Here is a 12,345-nt window from a genome sequence, read left to right on the forward strand (position 1 = left end):
AAAAAAAAAAAAAAAAAGAAAAAAATTATGGCCAGGTGCAGTGGCTCACGCCTGTAATCCTAGCACTTTGGGAGGCCGAGGTGGGTGGATCACCTGAGATCAGGAGTTCAAGACCAGCCTGGCCATCATGGTGAAATCCCATGTTAAAATAAATACATAAATAAAAATTTTAAAAATAAATTAAAAAATTAAGCCTGGGGAGTATGTCGAAACCCCCTCTCTACAAAGAATGCAAAAATTAGCTGGGCCTGGTAGCATGTGCCTACAGTTCCAGCTACTCAGGAGGCTGAGATGGGAGGAGGATCACTTGAGCCTGGTGTTAATGGTGGAGGGTCTGTCCAGGTTCTTGGTGTCTTGAACAAAGAATGGACAAAACGCATAAACAGAGCAACAAAGGAAAGAAGGGCTTTACTGCAAATGAAAGTACACTCCACAGTGTGGGAGTGGCCTGAGCAGAGGGCTCAAAGGCCCTGTTACAGAGTTTTTGTGAGTTTAAATACCATCTGCTTGGGGTATGCCCAACGTAAATGAAGAGGATGAAGTAAAGTTACAAAGTCATTTACAACGTGTGTGCCCTATGGAGAGGATATTTCCTGTTATAACTGAAGTGTGAATTGGCCTTATGTTTCTTGCCTCCCGACCCTATTTTCCTGCCTCACTGGGAAGTGAGCTGAGATCATGCCACTATACTCCAGCCTGGGCAACAGAGGGAGATCCTGTTTTTTAAGGAAGAAAGCTGAGTGAGATAGCCTGTTTTCTGATTATCCTCAATCCTCACAGCTACAATCTTTCATACTGAGCTTCAAAATAATATAGTGAAATTTCCCTGGTAAGGTTTATTATAACATCAAGGGAGAGGAGGAGGAGGAAGAGAAAGAGTGGGGAGGAGGAGGAGGAGAAGGGGGAGAAGAAGAAGAGGAAGGAGAAGATTTGAGCAACTGAGACTACAGGTATGTGCCACCGCACCCAGCTAATTTTCATATTTTTTGTAGAGACAAGGTTTCATCTTGTTGGCCAGGCTGGTCTTGAACTTCTGACCTCAAATATTCCACCTGCCTCAAACTCCCAAAATGCTGGGATTACAGGCCTGAAACACTGCACCCAGCCAGAAACACTTTTTTAATTTTTATTTTTTTCTGAGGCGGAGTTTTGCCCTTGTTGCCCAGGCCAGAGTGCAATGGCAGGATCTTAGCTCACTGCAACCTCCGCCTCCTGGGTTCAATAGATTCTCCTGCCTCAGTCTCCCAAGTAGCTGGGATTACAGGGCTGTGTCACCGCACCTGGCTAATTTTTGTATTTTTAGTAGAGACAGGGTTTCTTTATGTTGGTCAGGCTGGTCTCCAACTCCCGACCTCAGGTGATTCGCCCACTTCAGCCTCTCAAAGTGCTGGGATTCCAGGCGTGAGCCACCTCACCCAGCCCAGAAACTCTTTCTGCTTATTATTATTATTTTATTTAAAAATTATTTTTTCCGTTACTCTAGCCAAAGAAGAAACTCTTTTTGATATTTTTTGACTGTCTTTGCTCAAATGTGGCCTCCATGAGGCCCAGCTCTACCCTAGCCAATACTGCACCACACACTGCTGCATTCCTAGCACCTCCAATTGCATTGTAACATCCTATGGAGCTGACTTTTTTTTTCTTCTTACCTTTTTCATTTTATTTTCTTTTTCTTTTTTTTGAGAGACAAGGTTTCACCATATTGATCAGTCTGGTCCTGAACTCTGAATCTCAGGTGATCTACCCACCTTGGCCTCCCAAAATGCTGGGATTACAGGCCTGAGTCACCACGCCCTGCCCTCTTCTTATCGTTTTATTTGTTACTTCTATACTTATTACCTATTGTTTGCCTCCTTTCGTAGAATGTGAGGGTCAGAGATCTTGATTTTGTTCACTGATGGATTTCCAACACCTATAGCAATGCCTAACACCTAGTGGTTCTCAATAAACTTGTGGAATGAGTGAATGGAAAAGTATGTCTCATTTATGCATGAAACATTTATGAATCAGAAGCTCATCCTTCTGGAATTTCCCTGAACTGGGAAGAGAGAATGTCAGGAAAATATACATCAAGTTTCTCAACCCAAAAAGCTAATACCTTACACCTATTATAGAAACATGGTGCTTTCCATAAGGCGTTGATTTCCTAGACTGAATAATCAGCCAACTTGCTATATGTATCATAAAATACAAAAGGACCTTATAAAGCAATGGTTTCTAAACCACTGGAGATTCAGATGCTGTGAGTCTGAGTTAGGGCCCAGGAATCTAAAACTTCAGAAGCGTCTCAGGTGATTCAGGTGTTCCGCCAGTCTTGGGTGCCTGAGCCAGAGACCGGAAGACATGAGAACTATGTTAGTGAAGTGAGAGGAAGGTAAGTGGCTAATTGGGCATTTGAAATCAACAAAGAGGTGTATGGTATGCTTTCTTACTCATGGTCATGAGTCCTTCTTCCTGCCTCCTAACCCTTTTTTGCTCGGATTTGTGCTTCAGAATCAGTCCAGGAATTTGTTAAATATACAAGAGCTCATGTCCTACTACCAACCTACATAACCTGTGTTTAAGTGTTTCTGGTTTTACAAAACCTCTAGGCCAGAGGAGTGTATTCACACCAGGGAGTGCTGAGACTAAGTTTAGCTAGAGTTTCAGAGAGGGCTGGAATAAGTCAGTCAAAACAGTAAGCTTAAACTGATCAGGATGACTACATGATTCCATTCTTCAAGAGTGATGAGCTCTAAGTATGCCTTTTTTTTTTTTTTTTTTTTTTTGGACAGCAGTGAGAAAACTGACAGCAATAGGGAAATCAAAAACACTAAAACAGAACGCCCAACGTGGGGCTCGAACCCACGACCCTGAGATTAAGAGTCTCATGCTCTACCGACTGAGCTAGCCGGGCTCCTTTGAAACTAAGTCTTCCCTAATATACTAAGAAAACACGTAATTTCTTTTGTACCTTAGGATTCTGGATTTCCTGTTTATGTTGGTTTTATAGATAAGATGAAATGAAATTCACAGGACATAAACATACCTGAATAATTAACATGCACCCCACCGACTTTCTCTACATCTTTCCTCCTTTGCCCATTCTCACCAATTTGTGTTGATTGACAACATAATGCTTCCAGGACCTAAGAGTTAGTGCCACCAGATGCTTACATCAGCGACTCCTACACTGGCACTCCCAAAACTCCAGACCGGGTTACCAATTGGCTCCAAGCATAGTCCTAAGGAGCCTCGGTCCTCGAAACCAAACGCTATCCTGGGCCCTCTCTGTGGCCCAGTGAGGTGTGCCTCTCTTGTTCTCATAACCCACCGATTCTTGCCCCTCCTGCTACTACTGGTGGATGTGGCCGTCAAGAAAAGGCTGTGTTCTCCCTCCTTTACAGGACCCATGTGTTTGCTCATTTGTTGTTCTCCATAATCAAGGCACACGTAGAAAAAGGGGGAGTGTTGCAATTATACTTTAATTGCAACATCCTATAATGTTGCAATTAAAGTATAAATCGCTACAACATAGGATGCGGTGATTTTTATATGTTGTGTTTACCGCCAACCGCAAAAGTAGATTCAGTCCAATAGATAAAAACAAAACAAAACAAAACAAAAAAACCCTACTTGATGACTATACCAACGGTATGCTCCAGGAGGTTCGATGAAATGCTCCTTCTCAGAAGAAAACAGAACGCTGAGCTGCGAGACGGTAGTAGTACTCGACGCGGTTAGCAAGGAGGAAAGCCGAAATAACTCAAAGGTTCCTAACACCTTGACTCTAGCTCAGCGCTTGATCTTCCCGTTTAAATCCATCCTTTGATGTAATGAGTTAATAATAAATGGCATTGAATTAAGATGTGACCATTTTATGTCGAACATATTTCATATGAACACAATCGTGGAGTCGGAACTTCTAGAAGATTCAGAAATGTTTGCTTTTGCAAAAGTCTCTGCAGAGCGGATGGATAACCGAAGAGAAGCCAAAAAAACAAGTCCTTAATTAGAGATCGCAAGTCGTTTTTTGGGTTCGAACGCATATCGATACCACAACTATCGGCACATACAACCGGAAAGTTCTAACTTAAGAAACTAAGCTTGGGTGAAAGGAGCCAGATTGAGAACTAAGGAAGAAAACCTGGGCTCGTCCGGGATTTGAACCCGGGACCTCTCGCACCCTAAGCGAGAATCATACCCCTAGACCAACGAGCCACCTAAGAAAGCGTTATTTTAGATATGTTAAATATTTACAAAAATTCTTTTTTGTAAATGTACGCATAGCTTTATGCAATTGTCACCGATAATACCTTTAAATCCATTTTGTTTATAAAATTATCAGGACAACGAGGCTCTCAATTTCCCCTCAATCCAATCCTAAGGACTGCTTTCTCAAAGTGCTCTTGACCCATCCTTTCTAAGAGAAAGAGCTGTGGCGTTTTTTTAAAATGCAGAAATCTGTGTTCCTTCTCAAATCTGAGTCAAAGTCTGGAGGCGAGGCCCAGTAAATTTCGTTTTTGACAAGTTTTCGAACTCAACCACAGGTGTAGTGTGGGGCTAACAAAGCCCACGTGGAGCTCGTGGCTTGAGATCAGCATTTTCCACAGGAAATAGTAAAACAGGTGAAAATTCACTCGACAGGATATACAGCTGTGAGATCGTAAATAAACAGAGGATATTAGTTGTACAAGGAACAGGGGGGATATTTAACATCAAGAAGCGGAATGAGCAGAGTTGCCAACCTGGACCACCGGGTTGCTGATGTGGAAAATGTAGATTTTGAAAAGGGGCTTACTCCTTTCTTGGGAAATCAAAGTAACAAGAAAATGTTTCTCTCGGAATGGAATTCCTGTCATGCTGCTTTTCTGCTTCTCTTGAGCAAACATTTTGAACACTATTACTTAAGAAAAGGTACCTCTGGACATACTCGGATGATTTGGACTTTTGGTAGTAGTTATAGAGGTCAGCAGTGTTTCTTGTCTAGACAATTGTCAGACAATTTGTTTTTAGTTTCTCCATGGGTAAGTTGTGAGATGAAAGAAAAGGAGGCTGGCCCGTACGGGGATCGAACCCGCGACCTTGGCGTTATTAGCACCACGCTCTAACCAACTGAGCTAACCGGCCACCCACGTCTGACAGATTTTGAAAACGACATCAAGAAGTGCATCGGTGTTTCGGACGGGGTTTGTTTGTTTTGTTTTCTTTTGTTTTTCCCCTACGGAAGAACGGTGTACCAGAGTAGCCAAATTCACCAGTGCTGAACTGAGCTTCATCCTTCTCTCGATATTTGTCCTATTTTTTCATCATCCTATGGCGCACAGGACTAACAATACTCCGTCGTCCCTCCTCTTTCCGTATTCTTAAGCCAAGATTATTTCTGCGCTAAAGGCCAACCATATACCACAAATAGAGCAAATTAATGGGTTCCGGACAACTTTCCAGGTTTCTTCTCTTCTGTCATCTCTCCATCGGGCATTTTTCTCCATGTCTCAATTCCATGTTTCACGTAGATATTTCAAAATACCTCAAAGCAATCTTGTTCCCCATGCTCCATATGCAGTTCTACACATAGTGGCTACAAAAGCACCATAAGGAGTTAATGAAGTGGAGGATACAAAATATTACTTGATATTTCGAAATACAGTTTCTAATTGTATTGGGCAGGCATAAAAGGACTTGGAGATGCCGGGGATCGAACCCGGGGCCTCATACATGCGAAGCATGCGCTCTACCACTGAGCTACATCCCCAACCCCGAACGCCGCTCCTTGTAGCTCTCCCTAGTTGTTTGTAAGAATTTTCTGTTACCCACCTATCTGTCCTTGTCCCCATCCCTGTCCCCAAATTCTTTTTTGAGCGTCGTGTATTTTTGACGGAGTTTCGCTCTTGTTAACCAGGCTGCAGTGCAATGGCGCGATCTCGGCTCACCGCAACCTCCGCCTCCTGGGTTCAGGCAATTCTCCTGCCTCAGCCTCCTGAGTAGCTGGGATTACAGGCACGCGCCACCATGCCCAGCTAATTTTTTGTAGTTTTTAGTAGAGACGGGGTTTCACCATGTTGACCAGGATGGTCTTGATCTCTTGACCTCGTGATCCACCCGCCTCGGCCTCCCAAAGTGCTGGGATTACAGGCGTGAGCCACCGCGCCCGGCCTGTCCCCAAATTCTAAGGTTTGCTGACTGCTAAAGCTAAATTCTCTTTTATTTGTCCAACAAAATCTTGAAATGGTAATTAAGCTGGCAGGGGCCGGCTTATGACTGCTGTAATTTTGAACTAATTGTCTTGGATATTTGTAACAACTGTATTGTGATATGAAAATATGTGATTTTTCTTGGTGACAGAGCCATAGGTACTTCTCTTTCGCCTGTGGTTTGTTACCTATATTCATAAGTGAAAGATATGTTAGATTTCAGTTAGAATGGACTGGAATCGGAAATAATGAGAATGCAGTGTGTGTGGTACCAGTAAGGAATAGTTCATGCAACTTTTGTTTCTGTTACATATGTATGACATATAGGTGTTTCTGTTACCTGTGTATGACTTATGGGTGACAAACCGTGTCTGTTTACCTGAGCAGCCCCAGGGCTCAGCAGAGGAGGGGATCAAAGGAGCACACTAATGGAGAAAAGACGGAGCCTGTGCATTTTTGTTGCTTTTCAGGAGTTTAACCTTTAACAACTTGTAACCATTGATACTCAACTTTTACTCCTATTCCAGATGAAATGCTTTGTGCGCTGTGGCTCCCTTTCTAAAAGGCCCAACTATTTTCTCAACAGCTCCCCGGTTACGAGGCCTATGGTCGGCTCAGGAGTCCTTCAGTTGTTCGGTGATACCAGCCTGTGACTTGACCTTACTTTCCTCCCTCTAACTGCAGTAACCTCTCCCTCCTTGTCTGTAGTTTCGCTTTCCGCCGTCTCAGTTACCCCCTTCAACCGCGGTCCAAAAATATTAAATGAAAATTCAAGTAATAAAAAATTGATGTTTTAAATAACTCCCCTTTCTCAGTAGCGTCATGAAATCTCCCACCTGCCCGAGGATAGAGAAAACCGTTTGATTTAGCAGTGCTTGGTTTCACCTGGCTTGGTTTTCAATGTTTAGTTTCTTCGAAATAAGGAAAAAGAAATTAAATTCGTTTGTAAAGAAGCGTCCTCACTCTCCTTTTTCTTGTCAGATTTCCAGGTAGTTATTAATAGTTCTATCCCTGGGTCACTAGGTTAAGTATTCGACAAGTGTGTCTGATGGCTGGAAGATTTTCCACACTTTGAAAACTGATGGATGCTGGCCCATTAACCATTTGATGTTTAATATTTAATGTATTAACGAGACGCACACATTATGAAATTATTTTAACTCTTTGATAGCTTTTTTTTTTTTTTTTTTATATTTTTTTCTTTTTTATCCTATGTATTTTTTAATGCTTTTAAAAATACAATTTTGGGCCGAACATGGTGGCTCACGCCTGTAATCCAAGCACTTTGGAGGCCAAGGCGGGCGGATCACCTGAGCTCGGAAGTTCAAGACCAGCCTGACCAACATGGTAAAACCACGTCTTAAAAAAAAAAAAAAATGCAGTTTTGAAAAGGGGTCCATGGGCTTCATGCTGGGGCCAGAGGGCTTCCTGGCAGCTAAAAGGTGAAGAAGCCCCGCGGAAATTCGCCATATCGGAGGAGACCCCCCCCCCCCCCTGCCCGCCATCCCCTTCAGCCGAAACGTCACTAATGAGGACTCGGGGTTTGCGCTGGGGCGGGAGACCAGAGCAAAGTCTTTAAAGGTCTGAGGTGAAATTCCGGCAGGGCGCTCAGTCCAGCCTCTCCCACCCCACTGGGAACTCGGCGTCAACCAGAGCCGGCCCTGCCAGGCGACCCCAAGAGGCACGGCCCTCCCAGGCCTAGGGGGCGCAGGAAGTGCGGCGGCGGGGTCCTCCAAGTAGGGCTCCTGCAGGCCACGCTGATGACCCACGATGGAGGCCATTGGAGAGTTTTCAGACAAGAGGGAGGACCTTTTTTTTTTTTTTTTTTTTTTTTTCCTGATGGCGCGATCTGGGCTCGCACAGTTTACCAAGATCACAGGAACTGTGAGAGGCGCTCGAACCACAGCGACTCCATTTTGGGTGAGGGCTAGGAAAACGAGGCTGGGCCTTGCTGGGCTGCATTCCCAGAAAGTCAGGCATTCCTCGCCTCTAGATGTTTATGGTTAAGGGAACAGATTAATCATATTTACTAAACAGACCTAGACTTGGGAGTGTCCAGATGTTCCCATATCTGGAGAACAAAGGCATTCCTAAATTTTGCTTTAAAGACAATAATATGATTCTTACAAAATATAGTAATTAAGAAAATTAATCCTTTATCACACAGGCTTGTAGCAGAGCCCATCTCCCCACATATACGAGTATGGTACCTAGGGTGGACGCACGTTCCTCCTCTATCTTAGGAACGCCCCACTCTGTCTGTGGAGTAGCTGTACTTTCACCACTTAATTTTCTTAATAAACTTGCTTTTACTTTGCACTGAAGACTTGCCCCGAATTCTTTCTAACGTGAGATCCAAGAATTCTCGCTTGGGGTCTAAATCGGGACCCCTTTCCTGTAACATAACTGAAGCAGGAGCGGCCCCGAGAAAAGACCTCTCGGACACCGAACTAGAAAGGAAGGGGTTTTATTCTTACGACCCGGGAGCAAGGCTTTATGTTTTGTCCAAACGGCCAAGCTCCCCTAACGAAGAGAAGCTCTGCTTTATATAGGCTTACGCTCTAGATATTACACCTGTAAGGATCTTAGGTTTACAGCCTTAGAAATTACGAGTCAAAGGGTCTTGGGTTTACAGCTTTAGAAATCACATATGAAAGGGTCTTGGGTTTACACTTTTAGGAATTACATGTGAAAGGGTTCTGGTCTCCGGATGCAGGAGTGGGGTGGGGGTTGATCTTGTTTAAGTAAAAACAGCGTCTTCCAGATTCCCCCGTACCGCGCCTGCTATCTTATAGGAAGGTGATTTAGGAGGCGCCAGTAGGCCAGCCTTTTCTTCTATTGAAATGCAGTGTGGAGGTCAAGGGGGAGGTGATCCTAGATGCCTGGGTCTCCTTCCTCAATAACCACTACTGAGAAAAGAAGGTAGTGGGACAAGGGTGGATACAGAAAAATACGTTTCCCTCCCTCTTCTTTCCAATTCTTCCAGGCTCAGTGCCACAAATGTCAGAAATTTGGTTATTAAAAACCTAGATCACTCTGGCTGATTCATGTCTAAATTTATGTTTGTCTAAATGTAAAGTTAAATGAGAACATTACTACTACTCAGCTCATAGGGTTTTCGAAATAAAATTATTCATGTAAATCACTGGGCCCACTCTTTTATTATAGTCAAAGGCCTAATATAATTTGGTTATTCATCTTAATTATTTTTTGATCCAACAATAATGTATTGAACATCTACTACTATGCACCCAGGATGACAGCAAGGGCCGGGGGAAAGAAAAAGAATAAAATTGAACATCTGCTATGCACCATATTCTCTTAACATCTTTGTAAATGTTATTATTCTTACTAAAAGGCTTTTCCCCATTCCTTGCTTGACCAGCTCCTTTGTGTTTCCATTTTGCTGGTCACATGTCGACATGCTCCAGAAAGTCCTTCCTAAGACTCTTTCATGCCCTGGCATCTCTTGCTGTTATCATAACGCAGAGCACACTACTGTATGGTGATCTATCTCTCTAACCCATTCAATTTTTTTAATTTTTAAATTTTGTTTTTTTAGGTAGTCTCACTCTGTCGCCTAGGCTGGAGTGCAGTGGCGTGATCTCGGCTCACTGCAACCTCCGCCTCCCAGGTTCAAGGGATTTTCCTTGAGTAGCTGGGACTATAGGCAGGCATGTGCCACCACGCCCTGCTAATATTTTTGCATTTTTAGTAGGAGATGGGGTTTCACCATGTTGGTCAGGCTAGTCTCAAACTCCTGACCTCAAATGCTCTGCCCACCTTGGCCTCCCAAAGTGCTGGGATTACAGGTGTGAGCCACTGTACCCAGTCCCCATTCAATTTAGAGCTGAGTACAGGGAATGTTTCTTTTAGCCTTGATTCTGATCTGTTGTCAGGCATAAAGTGCAGATAAATTTTTATCAAATAAAATGGAGTGGGAAGAATTGAGCAGACGAAAGCTGGTAATACAGTACGACAAAGTAGAAATGCCAGCAATTCACTATTACGACGGAAAAGATGCTATTGTATAATTCCAGTTTTACTATATATGCTACTTACTGGTTTTAGTAAGGGCTCCATATGGAGTGGCCTAGGCCTCAGTTTTGTGGAGTAACTGAATTGTGTTTTTTTGTTTGTTTTTTCAGTTTTTCAGTGGCAGATTTAAAGATCTGGGAAATATGAATTATTTTTTCTAATTTCCAATAGAGCTTTATGCATCAATATGCTAATTAGGTAAACTGCAGTATCAGTAATTTCCATAAAATATCTCTAATTCTTTTTTTTTTTTTTTAAGACAGGGTTTCACCATGTTGGTCAGGCTGGTCTTGAACTCCCGGCCTCAGGTGATCCACCCGCCTTGGCCTCCAAAGTGCTTGGATTACAGGCGTGAGCCACCACGCCCGGCCTCTCTAATTCTTTTAAAAACCTTGGAAAATAGATATTAGTTCTTGCTTTGCTACTGAGGAAATTGTGGCTCTGGAAGGTTAAGCAATCATCCAAGCTTGGCATTATTTACTGCCAACTCTTTTTTTTTTTTTTTGAGACGGAGTTTCACTCATGTTACCCAGGCCGGAGTGCAATGGCGCGATCTCGGCTCACCGCAACCTCCGCCTCCTGGGTTCAGGCAATTCTCCTGCCTCAGCCTCCTGAGTAGCTGGGATTACAGGCACGCGCCACCATGCCCAGCTAATTTTTTGTAGTTTTAGTAGAGACGGGGTTTCACCATGTTGACCAGGACGGTCTCGATCTCTTGACCTCGGGATCCACCCGCCTCGGCCTCCCAAAGTGCTGGGATTACAGGCTTGAGCCACCGCGCCCGGCTACTGCCAACTCTTATACCTCTTCACGGTTCCATACCAGGTCCAAATCAGCAACATGTTTTGCCTAGTTGGCTGTGACAGCTTGCAGTCTATTGCTCATGCAGCAGCCATACACGCAAGTATCCACACACACACATGCGCACACACACACACACACACACACACACCAGCTTAGATTGTGCCACTTCTTTGCTCAAAACTCTGGTGGCACCGGGAGCAGTGGCTCAGGCCTGTAATGTCAGCACTTTGGGAGGCCGAAGTGGGCTGATCACTTGAGGTCAGGAGTTTGAGACCAGCCTGGCCAACATGGCGAAACCCCCTCTCTATTAAAAATACAAAAATTAGCCAGGCATGGTGACAGGCACCTGTAACCTCAGCTACTCAGGAGGCTGAGGCAGGAGAATCACCTGAACCTGGGAGGTAGAGGCTGCAGTGAGCTGAGATCACACCACAGCCCTCCAGAATGGGTGACAGAGGCTCCATCTCAAGGGGAAAAAAACAAAAACAAACAACAACAAAAAAACCCAACCCAAATGGCATCCCATTACTTTCAGAGAAAACTTACAAACTGCAAAATCCTTTCTTTTGTGGCCCCTATCTCTGCAATTATATCCACAATCCTTCTACCTCACCCTAATTCTAATTCTGCCATTTTTGCCTCCTTGTTCTTCCTATGTCAAGCACATTTTCACCTCATTTCTTTGTATTTGGTATTCCCTATGCTGAAATGCTTTCCTCTCAGATTAACATCTTTTATTCTTTTACCTCATTAAGAGCTCTGCTTTAATGTCATCTCATCAGAGGACATCCCTAACCATCCTGTCTGGAGAGCACCCACCTATACATCTCTACTTAAGGCCACTTGTCACATACCTTTGTATATTTCCTATCCCCCTTGACTGCATCTAAAATATAAGCTATAAAAGGGTAGACACGTGGCTGGGCACGGTGGCTCACGCCTGTAATTCCAGCACTTTCAGAAGCTGGAATTTCAGAGGCTGAGGCAGGTGGATCACAAGGTCAGGAGTTTGAGACCAGCCTGGCCAACATGGTGAAACCCCATCCCTACTGAAAATACAAAAATTAGCTGGGCATGGTGGCTGTTCCTGTAGTCCCAGCTACTCGGAAGGCTGAGGCAGAAGAATTGCTTGAACCCAGGAGGTGGAGGTTACAGTGAGCTGAGATCAGAGACGGCGCCACTGCACTCCAGCCTGGGCAACAGACCAAGACTGTCTCAAACAAAAAAAGAAAGAAGGAAAGAAAATAAATAAAGAAGGAAAGAGAAAGAAAGAGAGAGAGGAAAGAAAAGAAAGAAAGAAAAAGAAAGAAAGAAAGAAAGAAAGAAAGAA

The 12,345-nt window shown here is 43.8% G+C and overlaps 4 non-coding genes and 1 pseudogene across 5 annotated transcripts in view; 1 reads left to right on the forward strand and 4 right to left on the reverse strand.

Moving 5' to 3' along the window:
- The window catches only part of LOC116545695, a 20,293-nt pseudogene extending 17,951 nt beyond the window's left edge, over positions 1-2,342 (forward strand). The window contains exon 4 of the transcript XR_004266414.1: positions 2,332-2,342. The product of XR_004266414.1 is annotated as a 40S ribosomal protein S21 pseudogene (transcript). The remainder of the gene's footprint in view (positions 1-2,331) is intronic.
- A 481-nt stretch (positions 2,343-2,823) lies between these two features.
- On the reverse strand, positions 2,824-2,896 carry TRNAK-CUU. The gene has a single exon. It is a non-coding gene; the product is annotated as a tRNA-Lys (tRNA).
- A 1,232-nt stretch (positions 2,897-4,128) lies between these two features.
- TRNAP-AGG lies at positions 4,129-4,200 on the reverse strand. Its single transcript has one exon. It is a non-coding gene; the product is annotated as a tRNA-Pro (tRNA).
- An 835-nt stretch (positions 4,201-5,035) lies between these two features.
- TRNAI-AAU lies at positions 5,036-5,109 on the reverse strand. The gene has a single exon. It is a non-coding gene; the product is annotated as a tRNA-Ile (tRNA).
- Positions 5,110-5,662: 553 nt separating this feature from the next.
- Positions 5,663-5,734, reverse strand: TRNAA-CGC. Its single transcript has one exon. It is a non-coding gene; the product is annotated as a tRNA-Ala (tRNA).
- Between the last annotated feature and the right edge of the window lie 6,611 nt (positions 5,735-12,345).

Source organism: Sapajus apella, unplaced genomic scaffold (genome assembly GCF_009761245.1).
Source record: "Sapajus apella isolate SASKATOON/1434 unplaced genomic scaffold, GSC_monkey_1.0 scaffold339, whole genome shotgun sequence".
NCBI lineage: Eukaryota > Metazoa > Chordata > Mammalia > Primates > Cebidae > Sapajus > Sapajus apella.